At 30.9% G+C, this 17049-nt stretch overlaps 1 long non-coding RNA gene across 1 annotated transcript in view; it reads left to right on the top strand.

Moving 5' to 3' along the window:
* The first annotated feature begins 3926 nt into the window (after nucleotides 1-3926).
* LOC111625943 overlaps nucleotides 3927-17049 on the top strand; it is a 28348-nt gene continuing 15225 nt past the window's right edge. Inside the window, exons 1-2 of the long non-coding RNA XR_002756811.1 lie at nucleotides 3927-4056; nucleotides 4132-4307. This is a non-coding gene — a long non-coding RNA (uncharacterized LOC111625943). The remainder of the gene's footprint in view (nucleotides 4057-4131; nucleotides 4308-17049) is intronic.

Raw genomic sequence — 17049 nt, 5'->3', positions numbered from 1 at the left:
TACAGAAGGATTTCCTCTGTAATATTTCACCAAGGATTTTTTTTATTTTTGGATTTCAGAATGAATTATTCATATCTTTTACTAGTGTTTTTTTAAATTAAATTATAAAAGTTTTACCAAAAGAAGAAAATTATAAGCAGAGGAATTATATACAGAGGAAAATCCTCTGTTTATAATTTAGGATTTCAGCGTGGACTTCTGTAGTTTTTAAATCATCTTTTCACTTTAGAGTTGTAGAAATAATTTATAATTTATAACACTTATATGGAGAAGGTGTATACAGTCGCTGCAATAGGGGTAGAAGGTATGGTCGTACTTTTTTGAGTACTGCACAATTGGATCGCGACTTCTTGCACATGATGGAGAATTATGCAGCAGAGGACAACTTGCTATTACAAAATCCGGCGTAACAAGTTACTTCCATATTGGTGTTAACATCTTTTTGAAGCATTCTGTATATATATATAGAGTGTATAAATGTATACAGGCTTCAAAAAGAGGTGTAGCTTACATAGTGTTATATCTCTACCTCTATAATCTATATAGTACATGTATACTACAGTAATATTACTGTAGAGATATAGCAGATATATCTATAAAGTGTTACACCCATACCTCTACATTTATACAGTGTAACATCTATATCACTACATCTCTAAAATGTACAGTACAGCACTTCCTACAGTGGTATAAAGGTATAGATATAGTAGTAACAATACTTCTGATATCAGAAATTCTTCCTTAATTCTCCCTATTAACACAAAACACATTTATGGTACGATGAAGAACCCCAAATTACGTCTACTGACCTTTTTTTTAAGACGTTAAACACCCCAGACATCACTTTAAACTGATTTTCCGAACGTTATCTTCCATGTTCTTTTTTATATTCTACCATAAATTGAATTTCAAACAGCGTAAATGTTTTTCCAATTCCTCGAATTTTATTCAGCCATAACTGTAGTTTATGTGTTGAAGAATCGGAAAGTGCACCCAATATTCCATAGGCGCGTTTGATACGGAAATTGTAAAATTAGCTTTATATACGGGAAAGAATAAGATAAAAATTTAAGTAACGAATACTTAAAAGTATATAGAAATAAAAAAAAAAATGGAGGGAGGGGAAGAAGAATCGAATTTTATAAAATACCGCCAATACAACGGAGTTAGAATATCCAACATTACTCTAGAGATTTTAAGGATGAAGTGGGGAAAAAAAAAAGTTATTACAAAACCAAATCTTGTATTATGTATAGCATTGTGTTGAGTGATTAGCACTTCTTTCCAAATGGCAGGCAGCCATGATGTCATAGCGCAGGCACTGTGTCAATATTTGACTTTTGTGTTGTCCGCGGATGCTATAAAAAAGAATAAGGTGGCAGTGCACGATCCTATGTAATTTCGTTAGCATGTCCCCCTAGGGATTCGGACGAACCCCCTGTGTTACTATGGGGATGTGGACGTCACAATGGGGGTTAGTTTTATTACAGATTTCTATCGATGGACTCGTCTCGATCACGTGTCTGGCATACCCAGGAAAGTAGAAAGTAGAAGTCGTGAAATCGAAATCTATTGTCTACACCCGGATGAAAAGAGAATGGCTATTACCTGGATAAATCCCGGTTTTATCGAGAGAATATTTCGTGTAATAAGGAATGGAATTTTTCCAGTAATTTTTAAGTAAATTTATTTTTTTTTTACGTGGCATTTTCTTAGTGTCAACTGTCATTTCATACAATACTACTTCATTTTTATAGTATTGTTATCATTAGTATTGTGATATAGTTGTTTTGCTACCATGAAAAGGTTAATAATAAAGCGATTCCATAAAAAAGTAGAGCCGATATCGCGCATAATATCGGCTCTACTTATTTTATGATGTCACTTTATTATTAACGTTTTCGTGGTAACTTCATTAAATTATGTAATACCGTATTCATTTTTACAGTATTATTTTTGTTTGCATGAATTATTATTTCTATAGTACTTGTACTATTATGGTACTGATATCGTTTTTACTATATCACCGTTAATTTTGTATAGTAAGTTACTATTCCAGTTTTGTACAATGCTAATCCGATCTTGAACAGTACTACAACATTCTTGTGCAACAATACTCCATTCTTATATAAAACTACCTATTCTTGTGCAGTATTTCTCCATTCTTGTGCAACAATACTCCATTCTTGTATAGTACTACCCCATACTTGTGCATCACTACTCCATACTTGTGCAGTACTGCCCATTCTTGTGCAGTACTACCCATTCTTGTGCAGTATTACTCCATTCTTGTGCAACAATACTCCATTCTTTTATAGTACTGCGCCAATTTTTTAACAGCTTGTGCATCACTACTCCATACTTGTGCAGTACTACCCATTCTTGTGCAACAATACTCCATTCTTGTACAGTACTACGCCATTTTTTAACAGCTTGTGCAGCAATATTCTATTCTTGAACAGTATTATTCCACTTTTGTATGGTACACTTCCATATTTTCTGTATCACCCCCATAACATTATAGAGTTATAACTTCTATATTTTATACGATAACACCGACTACTTTCCCATAAAATCAAACTTATCCACAGCCTAATTTTCTTAACAAACAACCCGAATAATTTATATTATATTATAAATAATAATAATAATAATAATAAATAATTTTAAAATAAAATTATTCAAACCGAACATTTAATTTAATTCGAATTTTTTTTTAAAAAAAAAGAAGCTATTCTGCACGAAGAGAAACGAAAAAAAAAGGTACTCAATCAATCATAAATCCAAGCCAAAACCTGACGTTCTTGCATATAAATATTTTAAATTCGAGTAAAATGCAACGTCTCCACGAATATATAAATTCTAAAAAATAAAAAATAAAATGCAAAATATTTCTAAGAAATTTATTTTCATTCCAAAAACACGCACTTCTTACCCTTTATAATAGGAAACTAAACAGGACCTGTATGAAATAATTTCGTATATTTGAATTTTTTTGGAAGGAGTTAAAGAATTTTTGATAATAAATTTGCCTTTTTTTGATGTATTATATTATTTTATAGTCTATAAGATTTTTTTTTGTCGTGGGAATTTTCTATTTTTACAAAATATATCGATCTGTAGTGGATATACTTTACTAAGCGCGCTCATATATTTTGCGTTTTTTTTTTTTCTATTTTTAAAAATCTCATCTTAAAATTCTATCCAAAAATAAGTGAAATTTATTTATTTTTATAAAAGGAATTTCGATAGAATTTTTTTTTATACAAGAGTCAACTAAATTTAAAAAAAAAAAAATGATGAATTTTGATGAAGTCTACTTTGCTCTGGTGTGGTGGCTATCATCATTTTTATGTAGCATCATCCCGTTTTTGTACGACGTCCTCGCTGATGTAACCATACCTCTACGTTCTGTACAATATCTTATTCATTTTTTAATAGTTTTTAAAAAAGAACGGCATTATTTAAATACGGTGGAACCTGTGAATAACGGACATCGAGGAGAACGTCGAAGTGGTTGTCGTTCTGTATGCGTTTTCGTTAAAACAAAAGAGTTTCTTAGAAAAGTACGCTGTTTAGAGGTGTCCCTTATTGCAGGTTTCGACTGTAATTGAACACCATTTTATGAGATAAATTTTTCCTACTTTTGCATTGTATCACCTCCATTTTGGCTTGATGCTGTACCATTTTATTTTTGGTGTGGTACTCCTCCCACTTTTATATAGTGCCACCTCCACTTCGTATAGTACCATCAGCTCAATACCTGCACCAGATTTACGATACCATCTCCATTTTTTAGGGGGGGTTTGGCACTCCTACTTTTATACGGTACCACCTCCAATTTGTATAGTACCATCGGCACAAAGCAAACATTTTCTACGAATCTCGACGTTTCTATCTTTAAGGTTATCGAGAGGAGGGTAGAAAAAAAGGAAAAAGAGAGGGAAAAAAATGCCAATAGTTGGCTGTCAGTGCAATACAATCGTCACTTTCTCAGCTCCATTAGAACAAAACATTTAGAGAAATACCTGGAGGCAATAGAAAGCTCTCCCTTGAGTATGAAAGTTTATAACGAACTATTTCGAACCAATATAACTGGACAGCTGATAATACGTCGATTTTTCTCGATAGTTTAATTCGACCAATCAAACGTAAGAGGAAGTGACGTCTAGCAGTAGGCGGTGCACGGTGGCGAGGTCCCGGGATCAGTCAAGCTGTCTGCAGAGTGATGGCGACGTGTGGACTTGCCTGGTGGACATTATTCGCTCGGGTCCTGCTCCAATTTTGGCAAACGTCTGGCAAACAGGGTGAGTCGAATCGTCTCTTTTATTTTTACTATTTTTTTTTCCTTCCCTTCTGGTGTTTTGATGCCTCTTCCAATGGATACTTGCCAAGTCGTTTGCCAACGAGCAACCTGTGATTATTTAGCATGTATTTGCTCCAACGGTTTGGTACGCGCGACCCGTTTTCACTTTCTTCCATCACTTCCTCTTAACACTTTCATGCAACCGGATGGGCTAACGTTATGACATTCTGGTATGATAATAATCGCACTAACTGGTACATTTTTCGCTCTTCTTTGGGTTGGGCCGCTCGAAGGCCGGAAAGACAAGTTTGGTATGCGATCTAATCTGCCAGATTAAATGCCAGAAAAATGTTATTTCTATGAAGTTGTTTTGAATATCTTCTATTGCGTGCCGAACATAGGGCACGAACATTTCTCCCAATTTTTTTTTTTTTTTATTAACAGGAATGTCGACTTTCTTACACATAAAAGTGCCGGCCACCTTTAAAAAGTAACCAGCACCCCCTTCTCTGGGATCATAGACATAAGCAATATGATGGTAAAATTAGTACGAGGAGGGGTGTTTTTGTTTACGTATCCTACGTAGATGGCAATAATTATCGATTTTTTATATAGATTTTGCCTGTGGGAGCCAACTAGGAGCCACGATTTAACTGGAGAAGAAATGTCTCTTGTTCGTTCTCTCGTCCTCTTCGTACAACCGAGGTGACATCCATGGGTCGTTATCGGAGCGAAAGAAATAGAAAACCGACGAAATGGCAAACAACAAACTAGCTCCGGGCTCTTTTAAACTTTTGCTTCTAATCCATTCTTTGTTTGTTGGATGCTTGGTGGTACCCCAGTTTTCGCCATCGGATCGCCGAGTGTGAAATTGTAACTTTTAAAACTACAATAGTTGTCACCTTTCTCAATAGAACAATGCTTTCGGTGCCGGAATAGTTGGTCAGCACCTAGCATCTGTTCTATTGTGTGCTCTGCTGCATTCAAGTCCTCTTTGAAGACTAATACTTCAATTTTATTTCGGTTAAAATAGCGATTGTTGGGATACTTTTCCTCTCTCCCCCCCTCTTTCTACCACAGGAAGAGGATTATTTTTATCTAAGAGGGGTGAGTCAAAATGAGATGAATAGTCTGAAATTTTCCGAAAACAACTGGAAGGATAGATAAACGAGGCGTGACTACACGAGTAGGATAATCAAAGCATCATCGTGTGGTGAATTTCATCTTCCTTTAGCCTTTACAATGACGTGACTCTGTTGTGCTTTACTGAACTGTTACGTATGATAAGCATTCCATTGGTGTTACGTTCGCTGTGTTTTTTATTTTATTTTTTGTTTTTTCTGCGCTCCGCATCGATCGCAAAAATTAAGTGTAAATTGCTGACTTGTTCAATGTATCGCAGGCCTACTTATATTCAGATTTCTTAAATGAAAGGCCTCCCTTCTCTTGCACGCAATCATTTTAGGAATAATACGCTACTATTACTATTGATATTACTAGAATTACTATTAGCACTCGCTGTTAGCAGCACTATTTGCACTAGCAGCACTACTAGAATTACTAACGGCATCACTATTATTAATACTACTCGACTACTATTAGCATCACTAGTAACACCACCATTAGAACTGCTGTTTGCGCTATTATTACTATTAGAATATCTAGAATTATTATAGCACTACCAGCGTAACTACTAGCGCTAATGATATTATTGTTAGCATAGTACCAATGACCAGCGAAGTAACTGTACTTTAAATATAAGGGCTACTATTGAAAATTATGTGTAAAAATAAGCACTGAGATTGATTTGAAGAAGCATTAATCAGTGCTTCATATTTTACACTAGGGGTATTCTCTGTTGTGATAATAATAACACCCATTTCCTAGAATCGAAGAAAGTTTTAGTATGAAGGCAAAGGCAGTTTATTTGGACATTTGGTTCCTAAATATAGCAAGAATAGCTTTCACATTGTTTTCTCACCAACTTCCAAACAATTTATTTTCCAATGGAATGCATTCGGTGCAAGATATGACTCTTCTCTTTCTTCCCTATCCTTGTAGCGTAATAGAGTAGAAGCATCATTGTTTTCCTCATCTAAAGATAAATTCCCTTTCTCTCAAACTTTAATGCTATTTACTGTATAAGATGTAATTCAAAATTCACGTAGGCAATTTGCTATAGTTTAAATAATTGATCGAATAAAAAATGTATGTAGTTTAGTGTGTCTACGTGATAAATTTTATAACGTACTCTACGTGCTAAAAATTTAATTAAACAACAAATATATATATATATATACTTGATATCTATTGGATGTTAAAATATATTTTTTAAAAATAAAATCACATCAAATTACTACTCCAAATTGATTATATTGTTGAAAGCGTGCGTGAGATTGGTTGAAAATTTTCCCTCCAAAAATTTAAAAATCGTTGTAACGGTTGCTTTCGTAATTGATTACGTTGTCGAAGTACCATTCACGCCATTGGCTGATGCTATTTCCGCGAAAATATTTGAAATTTATTTTAACGGTTGCTTGAAACTGATTTTATTGTTTTAAAATATCATAAACACAATTGGTCGATTTAAAAAATGTTAACAGGAGCTTTAAATTTGTTAGGAATGCATTAATATGATTGGTTATAATTGTTATACTGACATAGAAGAAAGATAAAAAGCCTACTCACAGGCTCAGGCTTCACAGGTTTTTGTCTTAAAGGAAAAATGAATTAAAACAAGAAAGAAGAACAGGTAACTCGGTCAGAGGTGAANTACAGGAGGCATTCACACGTTGTTCTAGAACACATGTGAATGTCTCCTTATTGTGTGTTAACTGTTAAGTATGCATTTCCGGACATACAGTTTATAGGAACACTTGTGTTGGCAGGAATCACCACCGAAGTTTTCGCTCATATTTTGAAGCCATTCTGTATACTCCTCTACAGTAAAACTTCATAAAAAAAAGAAAAAATGACATTATGAATGAATCTTAAACGATAAGACAATTAAAAAATATATATATTATAATTCTGAGCAATATTTAATTACGATTAATTCGATTAAATTTGCATAATTTTCTATATTATTTGCTTGATTTTGAATAGTTGATCAACAAGATTTAATGTCTTAAAGTTGAGCAAAAGGGCGCCAGTCTATCTGGAGACACCAAAGGATGTGTGATATGATTTTTTTTTTCCACCCTCTCATTGTAGGAAGTGTTTACACCACTTTTCCTGATCATAATTAAGCACAAAATAATAAAATATAATTAAATTTTACTCTTTTATTATTATATTTGAAGTATATTCTTATTAGTCACACGAAAAAACTTGTGTGAGCCGGAACTCGAATATCTTTTACCGTTGTAGACGGGTTATTCATTACCTAGAAAGACGTCTATTTAATAAACTGGAATATATATTCGTTTTTAGAATCGAATTATCGCAATCATTTCTCAATTTTTTTTTATTCCTGACTCCTCTCGTCATTTCCGTTGCAAGGAAAATTGATTCAGAGCTCATATAATAAAAATTCCAGGCTATTGAACTCGCTACATTCCATATCTTCATCGTAGACGTTTGATTAAACACAAAATTAATTTTCTGACAAATAAATATCATGCGAGATACGTAAATGAATCAATCGAATATTTAAAAAATTAAAAATCTTTATCGATTTAATAAACACAAAATTAATTTTCTGACAAATAAATATCATGCGAGATACGTAAATGAATCAATCGATATTTTAAAAAATTAAAAATCTTTAACAATAACTTCGAAACCGATCCTATTGTTATAGAATGACGTATACAATTAGCCCGAAGGTATTTCCTGTGAAAAATTTAAAAATGTGTTATAACCGGAAACTGGGGAGTAATTGTATTGTTAAAGCAATAAACGCAAGACCGGTAGCTTTAGAAATGAAATCCATTAAGGTGATTGGTCGTTATTGTTTTAAATTTAAAAATTTAAAAATCGTTTTAACCGTATCTACGAAATCGATTGAATTATTTTAAAAAAATAACGCGAAAGCGATTGGATAAAAAAAAAAAAAAATTCGAATTCAAAATTCGTATTAACGGTAGCTTAGTTTTCATAACGGTGCTTTTCCTATCGTGATTATTCACGTATTACTTCAAATAGAAAGATACACTTTCACCATCTGGTTAGATAGAATTTCCCAATGGTGTTTGACTGGTAGAATATGTATTATTTAAATCGATTGGCTAGAGAATAGGTCACTTGCTATTGATAACTGCAGTTTCCCCACAAAATAGGTCGTTTAACCGAAGAAAAGACGTTATTGCTTCAAGACGAATGTTCTGAATATAAACCATTTCAGTTTTTTCGTTTTTTTTTTTTTTAAATTACGTTCGCTGCTAAGCATTGAATACAGCATGTGAGGGAGCTTTTTGCATGCATAATTCTGCCTCGTCCCCTCATACTACTATAGTAATAAAATTCACCTGATACGACACTATCCTATTTGTAAAGATACTTTAAATTCTATGCGAAAAATATAAAATTAACCGGTGGATACATTATTATTACCATAGCATAGGAGGCTGTATCCGTATTTCCGCTACTGTATAAAATATTTAAAAAATAATTTATAAGTGGGATTAATATTAAAAAAAATGTCAAAAAATGTATTTAAATAGCTTGAAAAAAGCTCCACTTTTTAATAATTGAGTCTCGAAGATGAACCTGTTTAGAAGGACAAGCTTCTTTGTTTTTTTTTTGAATAATTAAGTTTTATTTGAAATATTTTGCTGAAAATCTATTATGCTACTATAGTATTAAGTGGGTATAAAATATATAATAGATCCTTCATACCTTTATCAATATTTAAGTAGTTGTAAAATATTTAAACTGTTAATCTCTTTTATAAAAATAAAGTAAATTCTGGATAAACTTTAAAAGTAGATTTCGGGTGGATGTTTTTTCTTAGTAAAAATGTCAAATTTAGAAGTCTCTGTGCATATTTAATGAGTTAGAAATTAACTTTAATACTGGAATTTATATATTACTTCTTCTTTTAACTTCATTGATAGAAAGAATCTAAAAAAAAAACAAATGTGTTTGAAACCCAACGTAAGCTCGGTGTTAGTGGTAATATAAAAGAAAATTACTATTTTTAATTCTAAATTCGATTTTTCTGCGATTTTTTAATGTGAAAAGTGTATTTTTGAGCGTTTTTCAGGATTTTTAGGTGTTAAAAGTAGAGTTTTTGAGCGTTTTGGAGGATTTTTTTAATATCCCTAACTTATAAGGACAAATATAAAGATAATTTCAGCAAATTTCAGTACAAAAAAATTAATTAATTAAAATTATATTTATTTAAAATACACAAAATATATATTTAAATGTAGCGGAATTTTATTAATTAAATAGAATGCGTGTGCAAACTGAAGTGCCACAGCTAGACTCGAAATTCTAAAAAAAAAAATCGCTTAAAAATTTCCTTAATAACTGTTAAAAAAAAACAAATTTAGAGATGAATATATAATATAAATTCTAAAAGAATCTTGTTATTTATTACAACATTAAATTAAAGAAGCTATATCGACGATATTAAATCAATCTCATGTAAGAAAATGGTACAGAATAGTAATAATAATAATAATAATAATAATAATATTAAAAAAAAAGAAACATGTTAACCTTATTTTTATTCTTAAAAATTTGCATAATTAAGCAATAAAAGGATCCTGTACAAATTTTGGAATTAATAAAAGAAGATGCGGAGAAGAAGCTGATTAAAATTCGGTTGCTGTAAGAAGCAGTGATGCAACTTCTTTATTATGGACGTTAATCCGAATTTTTGGGGTTCTAAAGATTGTGGAAAACTAATGTAAACTGACTATAAGAGTTTCAGGATGCTTGCCTTGATGTGGATATGGTCCATTAGTATCCACTGTATTGTGCAATAAACGGCAACGTTGCTTATCCATTTCGTTGGCTCCTCTCTACTAAAACTTTGACCATCGCTGCTGATATCTGAAAATTTTTACTCATTTCTTAAGGATTTTCTGTAATCGCTGTTGAAAATACTTTGGAAAAAAGTATTCTTGATAAAGAGAACATAATCATAAATGCACAACTATTAAGGATGAGGAGGAAGAGGAGGAGAAAAATTGATAGTAGGAGACGAGATCAAGATGTTCCGCGATATCTATTTATTTTTTTTTTTATATGCCGTGATTTATAGTCAATAAATCGCTAAATTGTATCTAAATATAAAATACTACAAAGTTTTTTTTTCTATTTTTTAACGTCTAACAATTTATAGATATCGATTTAATGATACGCAGCATCATTGCAATACCCAATAGACTATTTGTAATGCCCACATGCAGTTATAAAATAAGGAAAAAGGGAGACATTTTATTTGGTTTACAGTTCGATTTTCCTAGATCTAGCATGTATAGGTTTCTATATCAATATACAGTTGGTAGGTATTGTTTTATCTGAGGTCGTATACGGCAGAGTTTTGGAATTGAACGTGTTGCAACCCAACCAAAATCCAATATGCAGATTTTTCTCTTAAATCTTGGGGTTATTTTTTTCTAAATACAATTTAAATAAAAATATAGCCAAAAAAAATCTGAAATTTGACCGCAGAAAAAAAAAAGAAGAAGTAAAGCTTAAAACAAAGAGGGAAGAAGAAAAATCGTGTTTGTAAAATATGGAGGCGAATCTAATCGGATCAATTTATTCGAAGCATTAAACAAATACAGACTTATACATTATTGATGAAATAGTACTGTTTATTTTGTATATTTTTGTGCCGGTTTAGAAAGGTGAAAAAGGTTTTGCTTAACTGATCAAACAAACATTATCAATCACTGTTGTAAACAATAGTTTTTGTAACAGCTCACGTGTATTGTTGAGAATGTCACATCAATGCAGCAGCTCCTATAGATCATGGCACTGACTCTTCCAGATAGCTAGTGATAGCTTTCTTTTTTTTTTTTTTAATCAAAATAAGCTTCGATGCACTCTATAGATCTTCAATTGAATTTATTTTCTAAAAATATATATATATATAGGTTTACATTGATTTTGATTTACTATCTGTGCTATAGTTGCTATCACCTCTCTTTTCAGTTTAGCGGTGTTAAAAAAATTAAATTTTAGATTTTACAGCTTACTAAGGACTTATTAAGGTCTAGGCACAGTAAAAATATCCTTAATTTTTAATTTTTGTAATATATTTTTCTTAAAAATTAGCTGTAATTTGACAGTATTAAAGTTACTATTTCCTCTTTTAGTTTAGATCTATTAAAAACTTTTCATCGCTTACTTTATTATTAATGTAGACTTATTAAAGCGTTAATAAGGACAATTTAAGTTATACAGAATTTAAATTAGCCTTATTAACAATGAAAATAATAGGGGAAACGGAACACAACCGTAAGTGTTCTGTCTTGCCCCGGTTTCCATGTGTGCAACGCTTATAAAACCTTGTAAAATAGTAACAGACGTTTAAGTAAAAACATGTTTATTTATTTATTTTTTAATTAACAGAAAAATTCACAAATGAAAATATCATATTCTTCTTCACTGTCCACTCCATCATATGAATTATGGATCTATTTGAGGCAGTTCCTAGCATTGATCCTGCCCCGGATTCAGAGGTTAAGTTTGAATGTTGTTAGTCTATGTTAGAAACTAAAGAATTACAATATGACTATATGAAACTATAGTTCGAAGTGCATTTAAATAAATAGTAGCGTGCATGACACTTACCTTCTTTGACTTATCGTAGAATAAGAATCAGTAAACTCGCTGGTAAAAAGGGATGAACTGTATTTCAGCTTGTTGCCAATTCAAAGTGACCTCGACAGTGCAGACATGCGCTGCAGTTTCCGCTAGTTTGTACCACCCACTTGCCAAAAAATATAGGGGTTCGGTTCTTCTCGGCTTTCTTTATACTATATTTTGAATTTGATCTCGTATCTTTACTACAGGTGTTTTTACTTCTTAGTTAAAGACCTTAAAAGTGTTACATAGTAAGAAGGACTTACTAAAGACTAATATAAATCATACAGACCTTAAATTACTCTTCTTAGTCTTATAATGAGTCTATCTTGAGTTTGATATAGTAATTTTACTTTAGATCCTTCTATTTCTTAGTTAAAGACCTTAAAAATCTTATTCTGTTCTCATTAGATTTTACAGGTTACTGAAGGTGTTTTAGTAAAGACTAATTTAATAAGGCCATAATCCTTTAATCATACAGGCCCTAATCATTAATAAAGGCCTCAAATAAGAAATTCAACTGTATTTTACCCGCAATTCGGAACAAAAAAAAAAAAAAGCATTACAGATTTTNGTTGGGAAAATGTCGATCTGCTGCAGGAACAAGCCTTTTTGTAGAAGACAAGGGTCAACAATTTCTTTGCCCCAAATCTCCAACGATTGGCTTTCTTTGACATCGTTTCTTTACACAAATCATCGTGTGCTTCGTTCCTATTTATTTTCCACCCTATGGCTGATTTAATTGCAACCTTATCTTATTTATCGTATATGATTAAAAGGCATTATTAATTATAATTTATCACCTTCTTTATTTTTTTTTATTCTCTTGATTTCTTAGAATAGTACATATTTAATGAAGAATTTCTTTAAATTATGTAAAAATATATATAATTTAGAATTAATATTTATACATATATTTGCCTTCTTTTATAACAATATAATCTGTAGGGTATATATGTATATCGTACTTTAACTATACGACAAATTAATTAAATTACGCCCAACTTTATGCTTTAAAAATTTATTAGGAAAGGGTAGAGCCTATTAAAGTGATTTAAGCCCATTTAAATGTATGTAATGTATATACATAAATTCTATTGAATCATATATGCTCTAGAGTTTCGTGGTATTATGAATTTAGAAATGAATTTTTAAATAAAATTAAATAGAAACATATTTAAGTGGTAGTTTAGTAGATTTAACTGGTTATGAATAATTTTAATTTGTAAAATTTGAAGTTTTCTTGGATTAGACGAACTTTACAGTTCAATAGTTTGTTACTGTGTTATTAAAATTGTCCTGATGTTAGCGTGGGTTGCCCTTTTATTTATTGATTTTGTCAAGTTCTGAACTCTCGAAACATAAATATTTTCAAAGTTTTCGAATCTCGCGAGTAATCTATTGTTTTCGAATCAGATTTCTCCAAGATTTAATCAATACTGCACATAATTTATCTGGGAGTGTGTGTGTGTGTGTGTTTTTTTTAAGAGGCAAAGTACTTTCATTATCTGTTAATTGCATTTTTGAAAGAATAGTATATTAACTAATTAAGTAAATATCAGAAAGGAATGCCACTCATTCTCTTCTTCATATTAACTTCGAAAAATAACTCCACTCTTCTTCTTCTTCTTTTTTTTTTTTTTCATAATTGACTTCATTGCAGGAGCAGCAATCTATCTGGATTATTGATTCGCAATTGATCTTTGCATGTATCAAAGTAAAATATGGCGAATTTTTAGAATAGTTTGAAGTATTTTACGTCAATAATATTATTAAATTTAAGATGAATTTTTTAACTATTTTTTTTTTACATTTTTTACGGTTATTCTCTTTTATTTATTAATTACAACGTCAGAAAAGTCAATTGAAGCGAAGTAAATACCGCTATTTTTTTTCCTCTTATTTAATTCCATTTGTTTCGAATTTTCGAAAAATAAATTGATTATTNGTTATAAATTTTCTTTGGGAAAATTGCATTTTTTTTAAATTGCAGTTTGAATTTTTACTGATTTTTTTTACGTTGAAAAGCGAAGGAATGGGACGATGTAGATTTGTTTTCTATAGAGTAAATTTAGAAAAAAAAAAGAAAAAAAATGGAGTTATTTATCATCAGAAAAAATTTATCAATCAATATTTCACTAAAATAGACTTTTAAGTATCCATAAAATAACCTAACATAAGAAAATGGTACAAAAATGGGATTGGGTGAGTGATGTGGATGATGGATCAAGAGCATCTTACTTATATTGCATCGGGCATCTGGACAAAGTCACAGAGCATACCATGTACATACTCCAGCTTATAAATATAGATTTTTCTATATATATATATATATATATATATATATGGTATTAAAAAAAACACATACATACAAGTACAGAGCAAAAAATTTCATTAAAATCTAAACAAATTAGCTGATGAAACCAAGTTAATTTGCTAGAGTTTAGCTACAGAAATACACAAAATTCTATAATTTTATAAAAGAAATCTTCATAAACTGAGATTAGTTTTTTTTTTTTTTTTAAATTAATAATTCTCCCGGTTTATTATTATTATATATATTTTTTTCCTCTTTAGAAATATGAGTTTATGTTAATGATAAATTGATAACAATACTGCACATAATTTATCTGGGAGTGTGTGTGTGTGTGTTTTTTTTTTAAGAGGCAAAGTACTTTCATTATCTGTTAATTGCATTTTTGAAAGAATAGTATATTAACTAATTAAGTAAATATCAGAAAGGAATGCCACTCATTCTCTTCTTCATATTAACTTCGAAAAATAACTCCACTCTTCTTCTTCTTCTTTTTTTTTTTTTTCATAATTGACTTCATTGCAGGAGCAGCAATCTATCTGGATTATTGATTCGCAATTGATCTTTGCATGTATCAAAGTAAAATATGGCGAATTTTTAGAATAGTTTGAAGTATTTTACGTCAATAATATTATTAAATTTAAGATGAATTTTTTAACTATTTTTTTTTTNCAGGTGCGCTAAATTTGTGCCAGGTATATTTTTTGGTACGGAGCCAAATGCCCATATTTCTATCACATCGGCTAATTTGCATGGGATACAATGAAGGAAGAACCCGGATGTCCGCCATCGACGTTCAAACCCTGTCCATCAATCATTGCTGAATGTAGCAGAGTCACGTCATGTGGACGGTCATCGTTTCTGTAACCAATTGTGACTACTTAATCATCGAAAGAACTTCATGTTTTTTTTTTTTTCCACCGTATTATCATGGTCAAGCGTGATATCAAATCCAATCTTCCAGGCAATATTAAGACCTAGAAAAATCGGAGTTGTGTAATTTAATTCTTGCGAGATAACTAGAAGATTGGCATGCAAAATAATCTTTTATTTATTTATTTCGTTCGTACGAATATGATCGATTTAGCCAGAGTTGTCAGAAGTTGAAGAAGTGGATTCCAAAAAAGATTCTACGATATCTTTCGATGGGACGTTTGATAGACAAGAAGAATCGATCTGAGGGACTGTAGATGTTCTTCGAAATCCTTCCATATTTGAAATACACTTCGAACTTCCATCTACAGTCCGGGTTACTCGACAATATTTGAAGAATCGCTCGAAAAATACAGTTTCCTCCGGAGGATAAGACGAAGAAAAAAAAAAAAAAAAGAGAGAAGAAATTCGTGGAACATCGCTTCTTCTCTAACGATAAACAAATAATGGAGGAAGTGGCTACGACCTATTATTAGGTTTTGGCATAAAAAAAAAAAAAAGAAAATTTAAAAAATGCCCGAACGTGCTTCGTATTCTTTTGCTCCTACCCCTATTAAAAATCCTTAAAGTTTTGAATGTTTAAAGCGTAAAGGAGTTTAGAAAAAAAAATCTGTCTATAATATATATATTTTAAAGGTAAATCTATTGAGCTCATTAAAGGTTCAGGTATTCAAGGAATGATAAGTTGACATGCACTGTAGGGACGGGAACAGATCTTATGGTGCGTGACCAAAGATGATTGTTGTCACGACATTAACTGCAGGTACAAAACATGAGCTGGTGCTGTTGGGAAAATGTCGATCTGCTGCAGGAACAAGCCTTTTTGTAGAAGACAAGGGTCAACAATTTCTTTGCCCCAAATCTCCAACGATTGGCTTTCTTTGACATCGTTTCTTTACACAAATCATCGTGTGCTTCGTTCCTATTTATTTTCCACCCTATGGCTGATTTAATTGCAACCTTATCTTATTTATCGTATATGATTAAAAGGCATTATTAATTATAATTTATCACCTTCTTTATTTTTTTTTATTCTCTTGATTTCTTAGAATAGTACATATTTAATGAAGAATTTCTTTAAATTATGTAAAAATATATATAATTTAGAATTAATATTTATACATATATTTGCCTTCTTTTATAACAATATAATCTGTAGGGTATATATGTATATCGTACTTTAACTATACGACAAATTAATTAAATTACGCCCAACTTTATGCTTTAAAAATTTATTAGGAAAGGGTAGAGCCTATTAAAGTGATTTAAGCCCATTTAAATGTATGTAATGTATATACATAAATTCTATTGAATCATATATGCTCTAGAGTTTCGTGGTATTATGAATTTAGAAATGAATTTTTAAATAAAATTAAATAGAAACATATTTAAGTGGTAGTTTAGTAGATTTAACTGGTTATGAATAATTTTAATTTGTAAAATTTGAAGTTTTCTTGGATTAGACGAACTTTACAGTTCAATAGTTTGTTACTGTGTTATTAAAATTGTCCTGATGTTAGCGTGGGTTGCCCTTTTATTTATTGATTTTGTCAAGTTCTGAACTCTCGAAACATAAATATTTTCAAAGTTTTCGAATCTCGCGAGTAATCTATTGTTTTCGAATCAGATTTCTCCAAGATTTAATTAAATTTAAATCTGTAATAAATTAACAAAAATTTAAAAAAAAAAATAGAATTTAAACTTTATAAGTTAAGCGGCTTTTTGTGTG

This window comes from Centruroides sculpturatus, unplaced genomic scaffold (genome assembly GCF_000671375.1).
Source record: "Centruroides sculpturatus isolate CEXI.00-Female unplaced genomic scaffold, Cexi_2.0 scaffold448, whole genome shotgun sequence".
In the NCBI taxonomy this organism is placed as follows: Eukaryota; Metazoa; Arthropoda; class Arachnida; order Scorpiones; family Buthidae; genus Centruroides; species Centruroides sculpturatus.
This window is presented reverse-complemented; position numbering and strand designations above follow the sequence as displayed.